General features: G+C 41.1%; 1 protein-coding gene across 1 annotated transcript in view; it reads left to right on the top strand.

The window, feature by feature from the left end:
• Nucleotides 1–17,261, top strand: part of LOC108033865 (putative neural-cadherin 2) — a 116,138-nt gene that overhangs the window by 20,319 nt on the left and 78,558 nt on the right. The window contains exon 3 of the mRNA XM_017108507.3: nt 9,280–9,324. The gene's annotated coding sequence lies outside the window, so the exon portion shown is untranslated. The remainder of the gene's footprint in view (nt 1–9,279; nt 9,325–17,261) is intronic.

Genomic DNA, 17,261 nt, shown 5'->3' with positions numbered 1-17,261 from the left:
ATTACTTTGTAGTTGGACGCATTTAACAACTCAACGAGCCGTTTCTTATTTAAGTTAATTACGCATTTCATTGAAAGTCAATTATTTCGCTGACTTGTTTGCTCAATATTGTTTCCCCCAATTATTTATACTGTAGAAAATCCGAATTAAATCGCATTATGCCGTTTGTTAAACTAACCTTTGCCAGCCACTGAAACAGTTCATGATTCTGTTCGTTTGGCGCATTAAATTCTTGGCAAAACAAAGCGCAGACTCTGGACATTTGATTAAATGCCCGTTTCAAGCACATGCTTATAAATACACATGCATCTATCAGGCATAATGAATTCAATTAATTTACTCCTGCCAAAGTGCAGGATTATGCCGACACAGGGCCGACCTTCTCATATAGGGAGCTCCGCCCAACCTGAACTTTATCCCCGATGTCTGAGCATCATTACGATGAGTGATTGTTGCTGCTGGGAGTGTCTGCGTGTGTCGAACATTTTTCTCAGCGCATTGTGGGACTCATAATATTTTTCCCCACTTTTTTCTTATTTGTAACGATTTTTCCCTTTGTTCGTCGCACGTTTCTTGCGGTTTTATTAATGTGTGCTAAATGTGCCGTCTACTTATAATATACGATCTTCTCCTCCACATTTACTTATGTACTCCAGACGCGAATGGCTTATTTTTATGGAGCCCCATGAACTCGAGACTCCCCAATCCTAGATGATTTGTTTGCCCGCAATGAAGCCAAGGTTATCAGCGTGAAGTGTATGTTTATATACCTCAAGTTCCAACGGCTTTCAGGCTATTTTTCACCATGACAATAACCTGATGGCCATTTATTATGTTGCATATAGGAATTGCGGTCACCGAGGGGGCCTGGATAAATTGGCCAAATCGGAAGGGATAGACAATTTCAGCTAATTGAAGCTGCAAAAATGTTCGCATCCAAATCAAATCCTGCCCATTGATTTCCATTTTGATTTTCAATTGAGCCAATCTAATCGAATGCATTTTCAAAGCCGTACTTTTTGGAAACCATTTTCGGTTGCCCATCGCGTCCTCGATTTATATTCAAAAATCTGCAGCGTGCGACATTTGAAAAGCCAATTTCATCCGCATCGCATCGCAAATTTTTCGCCTGGAGCCAAACTAATACATAATTAGTTCAATTTCCGTTGTTGTCGATGACAGCGAGGCATTTTCTAACATTTTCCCCCAGCTCTGCAGTGCAGTCGTCTGGCTGCCTGGAAAATTCCACCAACTCTGCATTTTATCGACATTTTCGCATGAAAATATATGTAGAGTAGGTAAATTTATTCAATTAAAAGTTTGTGGTCAATGGTCCATTAAGGTTTATTGGCCAGCGCTTATCAACCAACTGTCCTTAAAGGGCCTCCTGAAACTCACAAACTAACTAGAAATGTAAGTCTAAAGTTTTGGACCAAGGAGGAGGTTAAAAACAAATAAACATAATGCGTCTATGTGCCACTTAATGAATTTTTTCGCCAGCAAAAGACAAAAACAGGCTGAGATGGCAAATGGCAAACCTGTGTCCCATGTCCTGTGTATTGTTCGGCGTCTTCATTTCTTGGCTTTTGCCAACTGGCAACTTTTAGCCAGCCGAGTGGCAAATAAAGTATCGCCGGACATCTTGAGGACTTTTCCGGTGGCGTGGGGCCGGGGCTTCTGGCGCAGACCTGCAAAATTTTCGCTTCTGTCTGCCAAGTTAAATGTAATTGTAATTTTTAATTTTAAGTGCTCTGCCAACGACGAAAAAAATAATAGAATGCGGGAAAATGTCGGCTGCGCCAGCATTACAAATGTTAATTGCGCAACACATAACTCATAGTCTGGTTGCGACTGTGGACTGTGGAAAGCGGGAAAGGCATTTTCCTATCTGCATGGCTGCTCGGAATTTCTTTTAATAAGGGCATTTGCAAATATTTGTTTTCCCTGCCAGGTGAACTCAAGCGCTGCAGGTAATTTTTTCATACACCATGTATTTCTTTGTCAAATGGATGCGTTGTGCCAGACAGGTATGGGTCTTAATGATTTAACTTTTACTTACTGCATTTTATGTTCCTTTTGTCTTCTTGTAATTTTTTTTAACGTTATGTTTTAGCATTTTTCTTTATTGTAGAGGTTTTTTTTACTCTTTGTACAACATTTTTTGTGCACTCTACTCTATAGCAAGATTGCCAATATATGTTAGCTGTGAAATTTTGGAGAGAAAAGATCGACTTTAAAGCTATTTTAGACCGAGCACCTGCTATTGAATGAAAACGCTGCCAGTCAAAGGAAGCTCGTTGCGAAGTGCTTGCGACTGTCAGCGGGGCAATATAAACTGTCCGCTTCCTGTGTCCACAAGCCCCCTTTCCGCCGCCCATGTCGAGCGATTTACCCGTGGGCGCTTCTGCACTTATGCCTTTTGTGCGATACTTATGGCAGGCAGTGTAACTGATAAAGGGGGCTCTGTGTTGGCCATCGGGTGCTTGCAGCTTTTGCTGCAGGACAAAGCATAAATTCGGCGTTTAACGGGGCCCACATGGGAGGGATGCTGGTTTTTCCCCCGGTCACCTCCCCAGGGGGAAACTCCTCTTGGACCCCTGAAAAGCCCTTCCAATTTTCGAAACCACCCGCAGTCACCATTGTCCTGAGTTCACATCTCGCTTTCGCAGCTATTGCAATTGTTTTCTATGGGGCCTGCATCGATGATATGGTCATGACTTGGGGTTCAGTTATCTTAGCCGTTTGCCCTCTGCCCTTTGCTTTGTTGGCCCGCTTTCCCTCGCCCTTCCCCTTTTCCTCCCGGTTCGGTTTTAATTTTCACCCTCACTATGGAAATGGTTGCGATTTTAATCAGCTCGCAATCGTTGATTGCCGGCCAGTTGCAGTGCCTGTTGTTTTTACTGGCCACTTGCAGTTGATTATCGCCTTCGCACTTGACCAACTCCTGAACTGAAAAGCGCTTTAGGGCCTGCTCATTAATAATCAAGGACCCGTGCTGTGGTCCTCTATGGAGGCTAGGGGACTTTAAACTGGCTCCTAAAATTAAGGTAAGGTATTGCAATACACCGCAAGGTATTACTTTTTAAGTCACACATAAATGTTACTTCTCTAGGCAGTGAAAAATTCTTAAAAAGCCTCTGAGCTCATTATTCGAAATTTAAATTTGCGTTCGGCGAATCGAAGGTAAATGAAAATGCATTAATTAATGCTGTCAGCGCAGTTGGCTTCGTTGGCCGACATGTTTTCCCTCCTTTTCGGGCAATGTTTTTGTTTGTGCCAAAATCACAAAACCAGTTTGCAGAGCGACAGGCTCTAAGCCCATTTTAAATCACAGCAGCGACAACAGTTCAGGAAAATATACGACAAAAAAAGGAAAACAGGGACCAGAGCAAAAAGATAACAAATTAAAAATCTGGCGAGTTTGCTTACACTGTGTGGCCGGAACTTTGAATGGCAGGATGGGGGCATATGGTACGAAATATTTTGCTGGTTACATAATTATTTTGGTTTGGCCTCTGGCGGATGTGGTCGCTTAACTGCCGGAACGTACAGAACTGCAAAATGCATTTGATGAAAATTTATTCAGCCCCCGTGGCATCCTGTGGCATCCCATCACATCCCATATTTACCACACCCTCCCCGCAGAACTTGGTAGCAGCGAAAAATTCAATAAAAGCCCGACCCCCTTCGCCACTCCTTCTGTTGGCCTGGTCAATTTTTCTAGCTAATGATTTGGTTTCCGCTCTGGCGAATGTGTCTGCGTGACCCACTGCGGTTTTCCCCAGTGTAGGCGCGCTTGTGTGTGTGCTCTAAATTTATGGCTTGCCAAGTGGTTAATTGTGAATGCGAATTCGCGGCTTGGGAGCTGAAATGTGGATACGCTGGTGGCTTATAAGTGAAATGGGCTGTGATTGAAAAGAGCAAAATTGCATTTGGGCATTTGGGCGCTAAGTCCTATGACAAAACCGCCAGAATGGCCTTTATTGCTTTTTACAAAATGAGAAAATTAAGTTAAATTCTTGTTGACAAACATTATTCTTAGATGTGGTGCAATAAAACCACGGCGTTTGGCCATTGGCTTTTTAATTTAAATTCCTGAATGAAAATATGTACGATACAATTATGTTCAGATGCCTGCTCTATTTAAAGATGAATTTATTCATTAAATAATCTGGCTAGCATTTCATATATTTAATCAATATTTATTCCACATTTAAGGCTGGGCTAAAAAGGCAATATAACTTATCTTTAATGCACTGTCGAATTTGCTACTACAGTCCAACCCCGGAACGCTACAACTATCAGCCTTTACGACTAAAGTCCACAACTAATGAGCTTTCCCAAAACACGCTGTTTTGCATACATTTCCCCACTTAACTGCTGTTTCCCGGGCAGTGAATTCTGGTATTTGTGCGGCTTGAAATTAATGGACAGAGGGTGGTGAGTGTGGCAAGGGTGAGGGTGCCTGGTGCGTGTTGGTGGTGCCTGTGTGTATCGAACAAATATTCCGCTTCGATCGTGAAGCGCCACCTAATGAGAAATCCTATTAAAGTACAAATTTAATCCTCCAACTAATTTCGCAAGCACGCCGGGAGCTGCACGCACATATTTGGCAGCTCCCTTGGTAGTTGGCCCCAGTTTTGGCAATCCCCATGCCGTCAGTAGCGACAACTGACAGTTGCTGTTGGATATTTAGTTGCCGGCTTACAACAAGCCAGCTGGTGCACTGGAAAAATATTCAAAAAAACGCGAAAAAATATATTTTTCTATAAGGATAAGATATACATAGTATTTCTTTAATGTTTCTTTCTTTTATGTTTCTTTAATGTTTTAAATACTTTAAAAATTCGTAACATGCTTGTATTGAGGACATGTTTCCACAGAAACTATATTAATGTAAATATTCCTTTTAAAGTTCGAAAAAAATTTAATATGTCAAAGAACAAATCACTTAAATATTTAATTGCTTGTCAAACGATACTAACATTGTTTTTAAGCAAACGCTACTCACAAATAATATCAAGCTTTAATTATTTGTATAACTAAATGCAAAAAAATGTAAAATAACATAATTGAAATTCACTTTAATTATTCTAATTCCTTTAATATATTTCAAGAAAACATGTTTGCCGCACAAAGATTAAAAAATTAAAATTCAATTATTCGCTTAAAACGATTTGCTAAATTCCAAAAATCCAGGAAAACATTATTAGGATTCCTTGGTCTGTGCCAAACCAAACTGAAGTCAACCGAAAATATGCACAGGCGATTGAATCAATTAAAAGTTTTCCACAGAAGTGCGACTATGAACACCAACTGCAAAAGTGCATGGAGCATGTGGCAAGAACTCGATGGAATTACCAGAGAGCCTCGGCATGGGAACCGAAACATTTTCAAATTTACAAATTTACCCAAAAATTAACAACAAATATAAAAGGGAACAGCGCGGGACAGAACTCAAACTTCGGCTTGTGTGATAGGTAAAGTGCACAAGTTGTGGCAATATGTTGAGCGCACTTTATTGACCAATATGTGGAGCAGTTGCGAGTGGGAAAATGTGGAAAATTCTAGTTCGGACAGCCAGTCAATTGATGTGGCTCTTGGTGATATGGCGAACTTTGCCGGCAGCCCAGTGGGACAAGTTTTCCGCCCACGGCAGAGGAGTCCAGCGGAAGTGACTGAATTCTGACAAACTTCAAAGCGCTTCCAGAGCTTGGAATTGGCATTTTTTTAATTGCTCTACACCGTTGGCAAAGTTATTTGGTCCTAAGAGTGGATAAGCTGCATTAGTAATAAGTGGATAAAGTCCTTTAAAGAATCTTTGCATTATTTGAATTCAAAAATTTAAAGAATTCAGTGGTAAAGTAAACAAGATTTTCTGATCAAAACACAGCACAAAAACGTTATTTTTTTATTCAAAAAATGGAAAATATATTTTTATATAAAATAAAGAAAAATACCAGAAACAGTACATGGTAAGTAAGCTTCATTTAAATATGTTATAACTGAAAGTGAGAGAAAATGTTGTTAAAGAAATAAACAAATTTAAAGTTCAAAAAATTTCTTGTATGTACAGAAACTGAAATAGCCATACGATTTTCCTCTGTGTAGAACCCATATAAATTGATTGGCTCAACCGGCTCACATGTAAATAAAATCCCAGGCACTGCTTATAGTGTCAGCTTAAATGTAATTGTTTGGAATTTTAATGAAATTGGAAGACTCCGTGCTGATGCAGCTGCAGCGTAAAATAAGAAGTAATTGGCATGCAATAAAAAACGGCTAAGAAAACCGAGAAAAAGTTAGCGAAGATGGCACGGCGGGTAGCAAGTGGAAAATGGGAAATGGGAAACTTCACATGAGCTGGCAGCCCTCGAATCTATTTGCACTAAGTGTTCGTTAGAAAATGTTTGCATAGCAGCACTCAACGTCATTCAAAACACATGTAGAGTCGTCGGAGACCCTTGAAGAGAGTTCCCTGGGCTTGGCATGGAAATTGCGTGGGAAATGGGGAAAGTTCGGGTGGGCAGGGGCGAGTGGAGGCCTTGACTGTGCGCTCTGAGTGAAGGAAATCAAAGAAAATCAATAAAAGGCAAATTGTCGTAGGAAAACAGAAATGTGCATCATTTTCACTTTATGCAAATTGCAAAATGTGTGATGAAGTCGACAGCTCTGCCGCTCTCCCTTTTTCTTTTTCCCTTTCCCCTTCTCCACTTTTCCCGCTTTTCCGCCATTTCATTCCTTCTGCAATCGTCATGAATGAATACAAATACAAGTAAATGTGTAAGCCCGCCCGCTGCCACGCCCACTTTTCCACTGTTTGTCATGTGCAAATGCAATGGCTGACAAAAGGCATTTGCATATTTAATGTTATTACGTTATTTTGCATGGCACACAAAAATTTATGTTTGCATGCGACAAAACTCTCAGACATTTTCGTACACCCCCACAGTCATCGCATCGCATTGCGAATGCGCATATTCGTTATATTTCCCACAAATTTCACAATAATTCCCTTACAACTTTTTGGGCCGAAGTGTGGCCGAAGCCCCAGGATAGTGGGGAAGTGGAGTGGAATCTCGTTTCCTACTCGTTTTCGCCATCGTCATCACCATAAATAATACAATTATTGTCTGCTGCCAGTTTGAATTTACGCCCATTTCATGGCTTCGCCAGTGAAGTAAATATTTAAAACGCAGAGCAACAGGAGTCGAGAATGTGAGGAAATGGAAACGCCATTAAAAACACGTTTCAGATTACAATAGTTAGAGTCTTCTCCGCACTGGTTTCCACGTCATCAGCCCGATTGGAATAGCTACGTGTTATTGAATAATCCATTCTATGTTCGACTAAATTATCTTAAACTTTTGAAAAATGCCACGGATGTTGCATAGTATACCGCTGTTTACATATCATTAAGTCGCAAAAATATGCCCACATTTATTTCATAAAATAAAGTATGATGACAGGCTAAGTAGAAGCCCTAAACCACTCACTATCCTGACAGCTTCAAATTTTTTATAGAGAGAACAATAATATTCTTAAATTTCAAGGGAGTGGAGAGTAAAAAAACAGTCTTATTGAAATTGTGTGTTTTAAAATAAAAGTTAACCTAAAAATATAATCTTTTTTCCCTTTCAAATCTAATTCATTAATGCACTTCCCGCATAACTTTTTTGGGGAATTTTCATGCATAACTTTTTCCCCTAAAAATATCATCTATGAGCAGACGCACTTTATGATTTTAAATTCCGTATCATCATAATCAATGTTTAAGGCTTAATGTAGTATGTCGCCCACACGAATGCCACCGCCCATGGCACACAGACATGCCGCCTCAAAGGACTCAAGGGACCCGAGGACAGCAAAAGGCAGCCCAAAGTGTGACTTCAGTCACTTGACTTTGCCAGCCAGCAAACCAACCAGCGGGCAAGTCAGCAGGTCGATCCCATGCGGTGGAATCCTGGCCTACTATCCCGGCAGGATGTGTGAAACAAGGACTCGAAAAGGGGGCGGCAGGGTGAAACGAAGGCTGCATCTTCTGGCCGACAATCATGGCAACCGCAAATCATCATAGATATTTCGAAAATTTCATTACATTGTTCGGTTGTGCGGGGCAACTTCCTAAAGGTGGCAGGATTTCTTCCGCCTCCTTCCTGGGAAACCACCACAGCAAGCCACCCCCCTGACCCACCTAGGAGCCCGTGCGATTTCTGTAAACACTGGGGAAAATTCTTATTTCTTCGAACAACAAAGATAGATCGAAATAACTTTTCAAATAAATGTAGTTAATGCTTCTACTTTATTCGGTATAGTAATTATAGTTACTAAATTAAATATCAAACAAAGTACGAGTATATAACTATTGTTTAATGATTTCCAGAAATGACTTTTAGATGGTTTTATTTTATTCAATAAATTTCCCTTTCACAAATGTCCAAGAAATAGTTCTCAGTGCATTTGTGCACTTGGTTGAATGTTATCTACCATGCCAAATGATGTCAATGAATGGTTAGATGAGGTGTGCTTGTATGAGTCGCCGTATTATATAACTCCCAGGCCCACACACACGCATAACAGTTAATGACGGCTCTGGAAATTCCCTGGCAGGAAAAGCCCAAGTTCCCGGCACAGCCCAGCCCAGCCGAGCCGAGCCTTTCATTTCCACATTTTTTCCTCCTACCGAAAAATGTTCTATGCCGTTTTTGTTGTTGTTTGCTTTTCCCCGGCTTTCCTCCGCCCCTTTTCCGCTTGTACCAGCCATTGCCGTCTATTGTCCCATTGTCTTTGCGCTCATGTATGATTTTTTATTATAAATAAGCTTGTAGGCATGTGTCAGCTAGGGGGGAAAAGCCCTCTGTGCCAACTAAACTCCGGCCGTAATCTGAAATGGTAAGGCAGCAGGGACAACAACAATGTCTGGCAATCATGGTGTAACTGCCAGCAAACAGTAAAAACAGAAGCAACATGGGGAAATACGGGAAAATGTGATGTGACATTAAAATTTAAGATTTCTGGGAAGCATTGCCAGAACTTCATTAGATGAATGCAGGCAATTGGCTTTAAAGGGAAGCTGTGAAACGAAAGAAGTATGAGTAAGCAGTATAAATATATTTAACTAAATAACAAGCCTGTTTGGCAAACAGAATACAAAATGAGACTAAGTTGCAAATGATTCAGAATTAGATTATAATTTGGATTTTTGACACATAGCTGATGTTTTTAAAAAATCTGTACTTTTAAAGGCTTGCTAAATAATTATTTATTTTTTCTTTGCAGTTCTCACACCCCTAATTGAAAAGCCAAGATTCAGCAATCTAACCTGTAAGTAAAACTCAACGATGATTTTGGGCAAGAAATAAGACCGTTTAATAATCTCCATTCAGACAATCTCTTTTAATTTATTTATGAAAATGTCTTGTAGTCTCCTTTCATTGTTAAACAAATTGCTTTCTTCGGAGCAATTCAAATTGAGCACCCATAAATACCTTGAGCAATTGCCGTTGGCCTGGTTGATTGTTATCCCAGCGCAAATCTGGGCAATTCAATAAAAAATAAGGACACACAATCCAAAGGCACACACACACATGCATTTGTCTATCGAAAGCAATTTTGTTTTACTAAAAAATTTCCGAGAAACAGGAGAACCAGAGACCTCTGGCTGGCACACGATTTGTATGTCTAAATCGCAACCAAATCGAAAGCCGCAGACTTCGTGTGGGTGTGGATGAATATCTCAATTGCAAGAGGAGTCGATGGAAAACAGAGGCAAGCCGAGGAAAAGGGCTTATTTGTCGATTGTGCGGCAGTGCAACACTTTTTGCTCAATCCCAGGTTTAAATGAATAATGGCAAGGGCACCTCCCTTCGCCAGCCACTCGAACCTTCCGTCCTGGAAACTGTGGCTGTGTCATTTCCATCAGTTGATTGCCATTATGTTGTTAAGGTGGAAAGCGCCGACATTGTGTGGCAGGAATATTGCGACACTTGCAACTTGCAACGGCACACAGCACTCAGCACAAACAAAGTGCCGCCCTTGCTGTTATTGTTCTGCTGTTGAGTGGAAAATGAGTTTACACTTAAGTAAATCACTTTTGCGCTTTCATATTGACAAATGAAATTAACCCCGGACCCGGAGGACGGAGCGGAAACTTTCTCCCCGAGGCACGCTCACGTAACACATTGCGTATACGCAGTATCTGGCCTGGCCTGCCTTCCTGCATTGTTAACTTGTTTATTAGTGAGTCGGACATCCTTTCGACCTGATTCGGAAAAACCGAACCGGTGATAAAGAAAATTTGATTTCGAATTGCCAGCACAAACCTCAGAATTGAGGAGGGGCTGGGCTTGGGGTTGCGTAAAAAAAAGGTCAGAGGTTGCAGGGCTTACTCAATTTGCTGGCTAATTTAATATGCAGGCTGCAGAAAAACCAACCGAAAAGTAAAATAAAGGCGCACCAAACACATTCAGCTCTCGTAATTGGATTTTGCAAAGTTATTGTCTACAGGCCGCCCAGCCCCTTTCTTTATCCCTCGCTTCCATCTCGCACTGGCTGCATTTGAAATATCGAAAAAGTTTCTGTATAGGAAAAGGGTTTCGAGTCCTGAGTATGAGATATGCATGCTAAGTCACGACTGACCAGGCACACGAAAGTTTTAGATGACTTTTGCCTACTCTTCGGCCCAGTAAGAAGCGTACCGCTCACACATCTATATGGCACAATAACTTTCCGCCTCTAAGTTTAGTTTAATTAAATCTAAAAACACAACTATAAGGAGGGTAAAAATTGTCAACTCTGGCAAGTTTCGCAAGGCACACAACTATTCCAATTTATGTAACATTGCACGTCGGCAACTTTTCAAATTCTTTACTTGCAACCCGAAAATCTCCTCTTTTCGCCGTGTATGTGTGCGCAACTATTCCAGCTTCTCGACATGCAAAACTTTCACCTCTCTCCTGGCTGGCACTTTTTTAGGCCAATTATTTAGTTAATTTAACTGAGTCAGGGCGCCTCAGTGTTTTACCCAAATTTGATGTATCAAAAGTTAAAAATATTCATCAAAAATCAAAATGGGCAGAAAAAGCATATCCTGTTTCAAGCTGAGCTCCTCCCGCACTTTGCATAACTTGTCATCTGCAGAAAATTACTTTCACGTCAACAGGAATATGATTTTGCTGCCGAAAGTTCTTTTCTTTTTCTTTGCCAAACTTATGTTCGACACACCCAGGGAAAATTCTTTAAGCTTTTCCGTCAGACGCATATCAGTATACTACGGAGTTCTGCTTTACTTTTCCGGAGTTTCGAGTATTTCAGATTTACCCTGAATAAGTCTTATAAGATCGTTAGCATAGGAAAATATTATTTAATTTTTTTTGATCCATATTGTTATTATCTTAAGTATTTGTTTTGAAAGTTGTAATAAACAGATTTTTTACTTTTAAAAAATGGTCTACTTTCAATATTAATAGGGTTTAATATTATAATATAATTTTCTATAAAAGGGTGTCACCCATTCGGTTAGTTTGGCTCGTGCTGGAATTTTTGTTTTAACCAAACACATGCATAATATTCATAATGAAAATGTGCAAAGTGCATAAGTTGAAGTTTTTGCCAGGCGGCTCTCAAAGCAGTTTCCATCTTTCCCACCTTTGCCACTGCAGTTTTCCCGACCCACTTTCCCAGCCCGCGTAATCTTTCTCCCAGAGCTTTGAACCTGCACCTTCCGCTGTAACTCAAAACTGTTTGCTGGCAGTTTGATACCGTGTGTGCGTTATTTTCTGCTATCAGCTGCTTCCTGTTGTTAAGTTTTGCCAGCCAACTTGTGTGCATAAAGTAGGTTGGCAACCAGAAGTGAGGAAAGTACAAATTTTAATGCCGCAAACTGCGAAAATTGTTGAAAAAATCAATTCAATATGCAGGGCTGTTATGCTGATGCTCATTGTAATCTCTTCCGAGCTCCCATGGGCCACGGCCCACACAACTCGCATAACAATGCCAAGTGATAGTAAAAATCAAATGTTATAGACACAATGCCAGGACCTGCCCTGGCAGCACCGAAACAATCTGGCTAACAGAAAAGTCAATATGCGCCTGCCTTGTGCATTTCTCAAGTTGGATTATATTGCGGCAAGCTTTGCATGGGGGAGAACGTGGAGCAGGACGAGCAGATTCGAATGCACTCGAAAAAACCTATTCGTGATATGGAAGGTCAAAAAGTTTATTTATTATACATGTTTGTAGAATGGGTCACAAATATTTAATGCAGTTGAAGCAAGGATACGAACTTACATTTCTTCAAAAATCTTTAATAACTAAAAATGGTATGTCACAAAATGTAATAAAATTAGTTGTTCTTTTTTTGTTTTATTTAATTCACATTTTATATGATTCCTATTTTAACTTTTAGTATTTTTTGAAGTGTTGAAAAGGTAAGAGCAACTACAAAAAACTGCAACGTCTTAGTTTTTAGCCGACTGTTGCCCTCTTTTGACTGTTAATCGGCTGCAAAAGCAAAATGTACTCGAGTGGCAAAACTTCGCAGCACCGCCAGCCAACTGTGAATGCAAAAAGAAGCAGCCTCGGAGGGAAAAGGGGTTAGAAAATGGCTTGCAAAGGGCAGAGGATCAGGCGGCCAAGCCCTTGCAGACTGGAGATGCCCTAATGCGGTTGCCACACATCACTTGTTCCCCGGACGGCTGGCAGTTGTTGTTCCTGTTGCGAATTGTGGCCCAGAGTGCCTAATAGCAATTCAATTTGTTCCAAAACGTAAGCTCCAAAGTGGCAACAACTTGGGGAAGAAGAGATTGAACAGAGTTCCTGAACTCAGAACGGGCTTGGGGCTGTAAGAGCATTCAAGGAGCATTGGAAAATTTAAATATACAAAATACAAATTTTTATTTAAGACTAGTTAAATGACATTTACGCCACTTCCATTTTTCAGTATTTGTATTGGCTATCAACCAATCCTAAAATGCTTACTTCAGGATTTTCGAAATCCTGGGAGCCAAGTTACCAGTTAATGAAACTGCAATCCAATTAGACCAGCATCGAGTGTTTTAAATTACACATTTCAAGGAAAGTAAAGACAGTTATTGCAATCAAAATTGAAAGAGAAATACCCAGTGGCAGTCGGATCTGAAAAGTGTGTGAGCGGAATGGAAAAACGATTTTCCTAGGGAGTGTTGAGCAGCTTCAGGTTATACCGACGGGCTGAAGGGATAAATGAGCGAAAAGCTATTAGGTCCTGCCGTAAATTCAACAGTTTATTGGCTCCTTCGCCCGAAGTGCAGCCAAAATATTTTGCTCTCCTTAATTGAAAATGCACTTGGCCGAGGAGAGGAGCCGCCCAACAAAAGCACCCGTCCAACCGCTCCTCTGTCTGGAGCATTTCTAATGAGCACTTAACAATTACATACCTCCTGATTACGTACCAGCAGGGCGGGGGAATTCTTTTTCATTCCTTTGCCTCCTGCTCGAACAAAGTTTAGCACATACTTTGCCCTACTTTATTTCCCAATGTCCTTTTAATCAAAAGGCAACTTGACCGGGCCAGCAACAAAGACATCCAATCGACAACGACTTTCACAAGGAGCATTCACATCGAGCATTGAACAGCAATCGATTTAGTTGGAGGAGAGGAAAGGCGGGTCCTGCAGGACCAGCGGCAGGAGCAGCAGCCAGAGCTGGAGAATTCACCTTGTCGAGAGCTCTTCAAGATGCACTCATTTAATTGAGTGACCCAAAAATGAACGAGCTGCATGTTTAATTTCTCGCTCTTGTGCCTCTCGAGCACTGATTGAGATCCCAGACTCCCAGTCGATTGCTCTTTAAATATTTAAAGAAAATTCCACTGTGAAAGGGCATAAGTGGTGTCTGCCAGGAGTCACCAAAGGGCACTTAAGTGGCAATAGAAGGGATGTCCTAGGAGAGTCTCATTACGGAAGGAGGCTGCCAGTTGAGCAGTATATTGCAATTTGCAGTTAATAGATAAATATATCTTTTAGACTTGATGTTTATGTTATGTCCTTAGTATTGGAAAGATATTAAACTTTTGGTTAAGTGGGGAAATGGAAATTTCCTTTTATAGAAATATACTTGGTCCTCGATTGGCAGTTTCGGCTGCTTCCCTTGGCTAATATCAACATGGAGTTTCCCGCAAACATGGCCATTGCATGTTTCCAGCGAATTAATAAACCAGAAGTACACGGCCATCCTGGAGCACTCATCCAGGTCCCGGGGTCCCAAGGGCAACCACCCACTCTCAGCCCCCACCAGGAACGCACATTAATGCGTGTACATAAAACCAAACTGAGATTTTCCTCCTTTCCGCCACGGTTTCCTCTTTTTTTATACGTCACGAATTTATGCGGCCCGAAGGTTAATGATATGGATGAATGGGAGGGGCGAGCTCAAAGTGCTACAGCTAATTATGCGCATGCGAAAGGAGGAGGTGTGTGGGTGGCGGGAGTTTTCGGGGTGTCATGATCCGGCCACATTAGTTGTATTATTCTAATTAGGCAACGGACAAATTAATCGTGTAGCGAAAAACCCAATGAGGTGTGGGCAGCACAGGGAAAAGCACTTTGGAAAATGGTCGGACATTAACACCACCAGCTGGCTTCCCATTTCTTCCCACCTTCAGGTGTAATCGCTTGCAATTCTTTCCCTTACCCCTGCGATTATTGCGGTTTTTATTTGACCCTTAATGTCCAATGGTTGCGCTGAGCATGGCATTGCCAGCGTTTTAATAACAATCAACTAGCTGCACTCCTTTCGGCCATTAAGGCACTTAATTTTTAATAACCAGCAGTTAAATGGTCAGACTCGAAACACACATTGCATTTCAACTCCATTCGGCCGTCATTACTTGAGTCAACATGCAATCAATGTGAAATATTGCGAGCGGAGTGTAAAATGATGTTGCGTATTAAATAATACATATAGAGGAAAATATGTAAAATATTGGGAATTAAAATGTTAGAGAAATCCATTAACCATTGAAATTTCACTGCACTTTGTTGCAGATTATAAGGCTTAAATACATTTTATTGGAGCCATAACTCTATAAATATTTTTTTATCTAAACAGGCTACCCTCTTACTTGTTCCTAAGAATTAGAGCTTGTTAGCTGTAATTCTATAAATATCTGATATCTGATCAGGCGAAGATACAATCCTCCCTCTTGCACATAAAAATCCATAATTAATTAAAGACACAGCCAAGAGCCGTGTCCTAACTGCGTCCCCTATCACAGACTGCTCCGTGTGTATCTTGAGATAGAAGTACCAGGGCATAAATCAAATCAAAAGCAAGGTTATCACGTTGATCACGTAATTGATTATGTAAGCTGTGCAGTGGGTGTGCAGGGGTGCCGTATATACGAACATATATATCTAGGGGAAGTGCTCGTTTCTGTTCTACCAAGTGATTTCGCAATTAACAAGGAAAAAGTTAGCTGTCATTTGGGGGCCAAGCCGAGGGGAAGTTGGCCAAGAGGAGCACGCAATCCCCCAGCACGTGGGCATAAAAAGTCCGGACGCCGGACTCCGGACTACGGGTCCAGTCCGGTCGGAGGCCATTCGGACAGCCGGAGTTTGGCATTGTTGATGCTGCCCCTCTTTTGGGACGTGACAATAAAGCGCCGAACCGTTAAACTATTGTGCGCCATAAGGATTAATGTCATTTACATAATTTGCCCATGTGAGAGTGGGTGGGGGTGGGCAAAGTGAATGGGTTTGGAAACCCCAAAACAGGGAGCACTCGTATCGGCCTTTCAGCATTTTGGCCACTCGCACGAACAGCTGCTGCAGCATGATTGAGCTCTCAAATTGCTAGACCACGCTCAACTCATGGATCACCGTGCTCTTACACTGGGAACAAATTTGATTGCCAACTAGCTGTACAAGGTGATAGTTCAACAATTTAACTTTGTTACATTTCAACTGCACGGCTGTTTAATTAGTGCCAACTAAATAATGCATCCACAACAGCCAGAAACACAATTAGAAAAACACAATAGCAATGATTGAGCTTTGAGTGTCAATTAAATATTAAAATGTTATGTATTATGAACAACGGCCTCTTATTTTTGCGCCAATTGAACATTGACAAGCGACACATAACGAAATTGATTAATATAAAAACCAATTTAAATCGATCCACCAAATCAAATCGCGGTATAAATTACTTATTTATTACACATAATTTGTAACATTAATGGCAGTTTCAATTAACCCCGATGTTTTGCAGTGTAACCACCAATAATCAGGCAGTTCAAAGGCGAAGAGCACATGACCAATGGCATTTAAAATGCCTCGACAGGAACTGCGAGCACCATGTGCGTTGACGCATTGTTTAATTCGTTGTGTATTTAGCCGGGAAACTCATCGAGTTTTCACCGCTCCCACTTGCTCTGGCCTCCCATTCGTAATCGGAGTCCGCACCTGTCATTTGTTTTCCGGCATTTTCCTCCATGGCCATAATTATCCCTCCGGTTCGTGCTCATCGATGTGCGATGTCGGGCCATTGGGTGGACATTTTTCGACAATAACGGCGACAACCGCAGCGAGCAGACTCGCATGGTTGTCCGTCATCTAGTTGCAACTCCATCTCCTGCTATTCGGCTCTGGCTTAAAATAGTTGGGCGTTTTCCGGGGAAAACATAAAAACTTTGCCCCAACTCTGTCACACCACAATGGAGTCCCTTCCGCATGCATGATGGTGGCATGGTGGGCTTCTGGTATGGCATGAGAAGTGTGCTTCGTGGGCTGCTCCACCCCCTCGATTCGGGCATATCTCAGAAGCGACAATTGCATTGGAAATTGGATTAAGCACATGCCACAAAGAAATCAACAGCAGCTGTCTGCGAAAATGCAGCTAAAATGGGTTCGGCCTAGCCGACAGGCAGGGAAAGTAGTCAATGGCGAACTGGATTTATTATATTGTATTGGGAAATAAAACTAAAATATTATTATGGGACTATGGGAATAAAATCCATGAGACAAGAACATCAGGAAATAGTTGTCATTAAAAAATCGAAAACAATGCTTTCTTACGAACTAAATAGATCAAATTCAAGAAAAAAAAACTCTTTCTAAGTGACAAAAATACAAAAAAAATATTTTTTTAATAGCTTGAAAAATATATATTTTTTAAACAAAATTTTCTTTTAACCTCCATGTAAAAAAGCGTTCCTGACAGTTGCATACGTCCAGAGCAAACACATGTCGCTCGTAAAAAATGTTTGCCATGTGCTGAGCAGA

Source organism: Drosophila biarmipes, chromosome 2L (genome assembly GCF_025231255.1).
Source record: "Drosophila biarmipes strain raj3 chromosome 2L, RU_DBia_V1.1, whole genome shotgun sequence".
Lineage (NCBI taxonomy): Eukaryota > Metazoa > Arthropoda > Insecta > Diptera > Drosophilidae > Drosophila > Drosophila biarmipes.
This window is presented reverse-complemented; position numbering and strand designations above follow the sequence as displayed.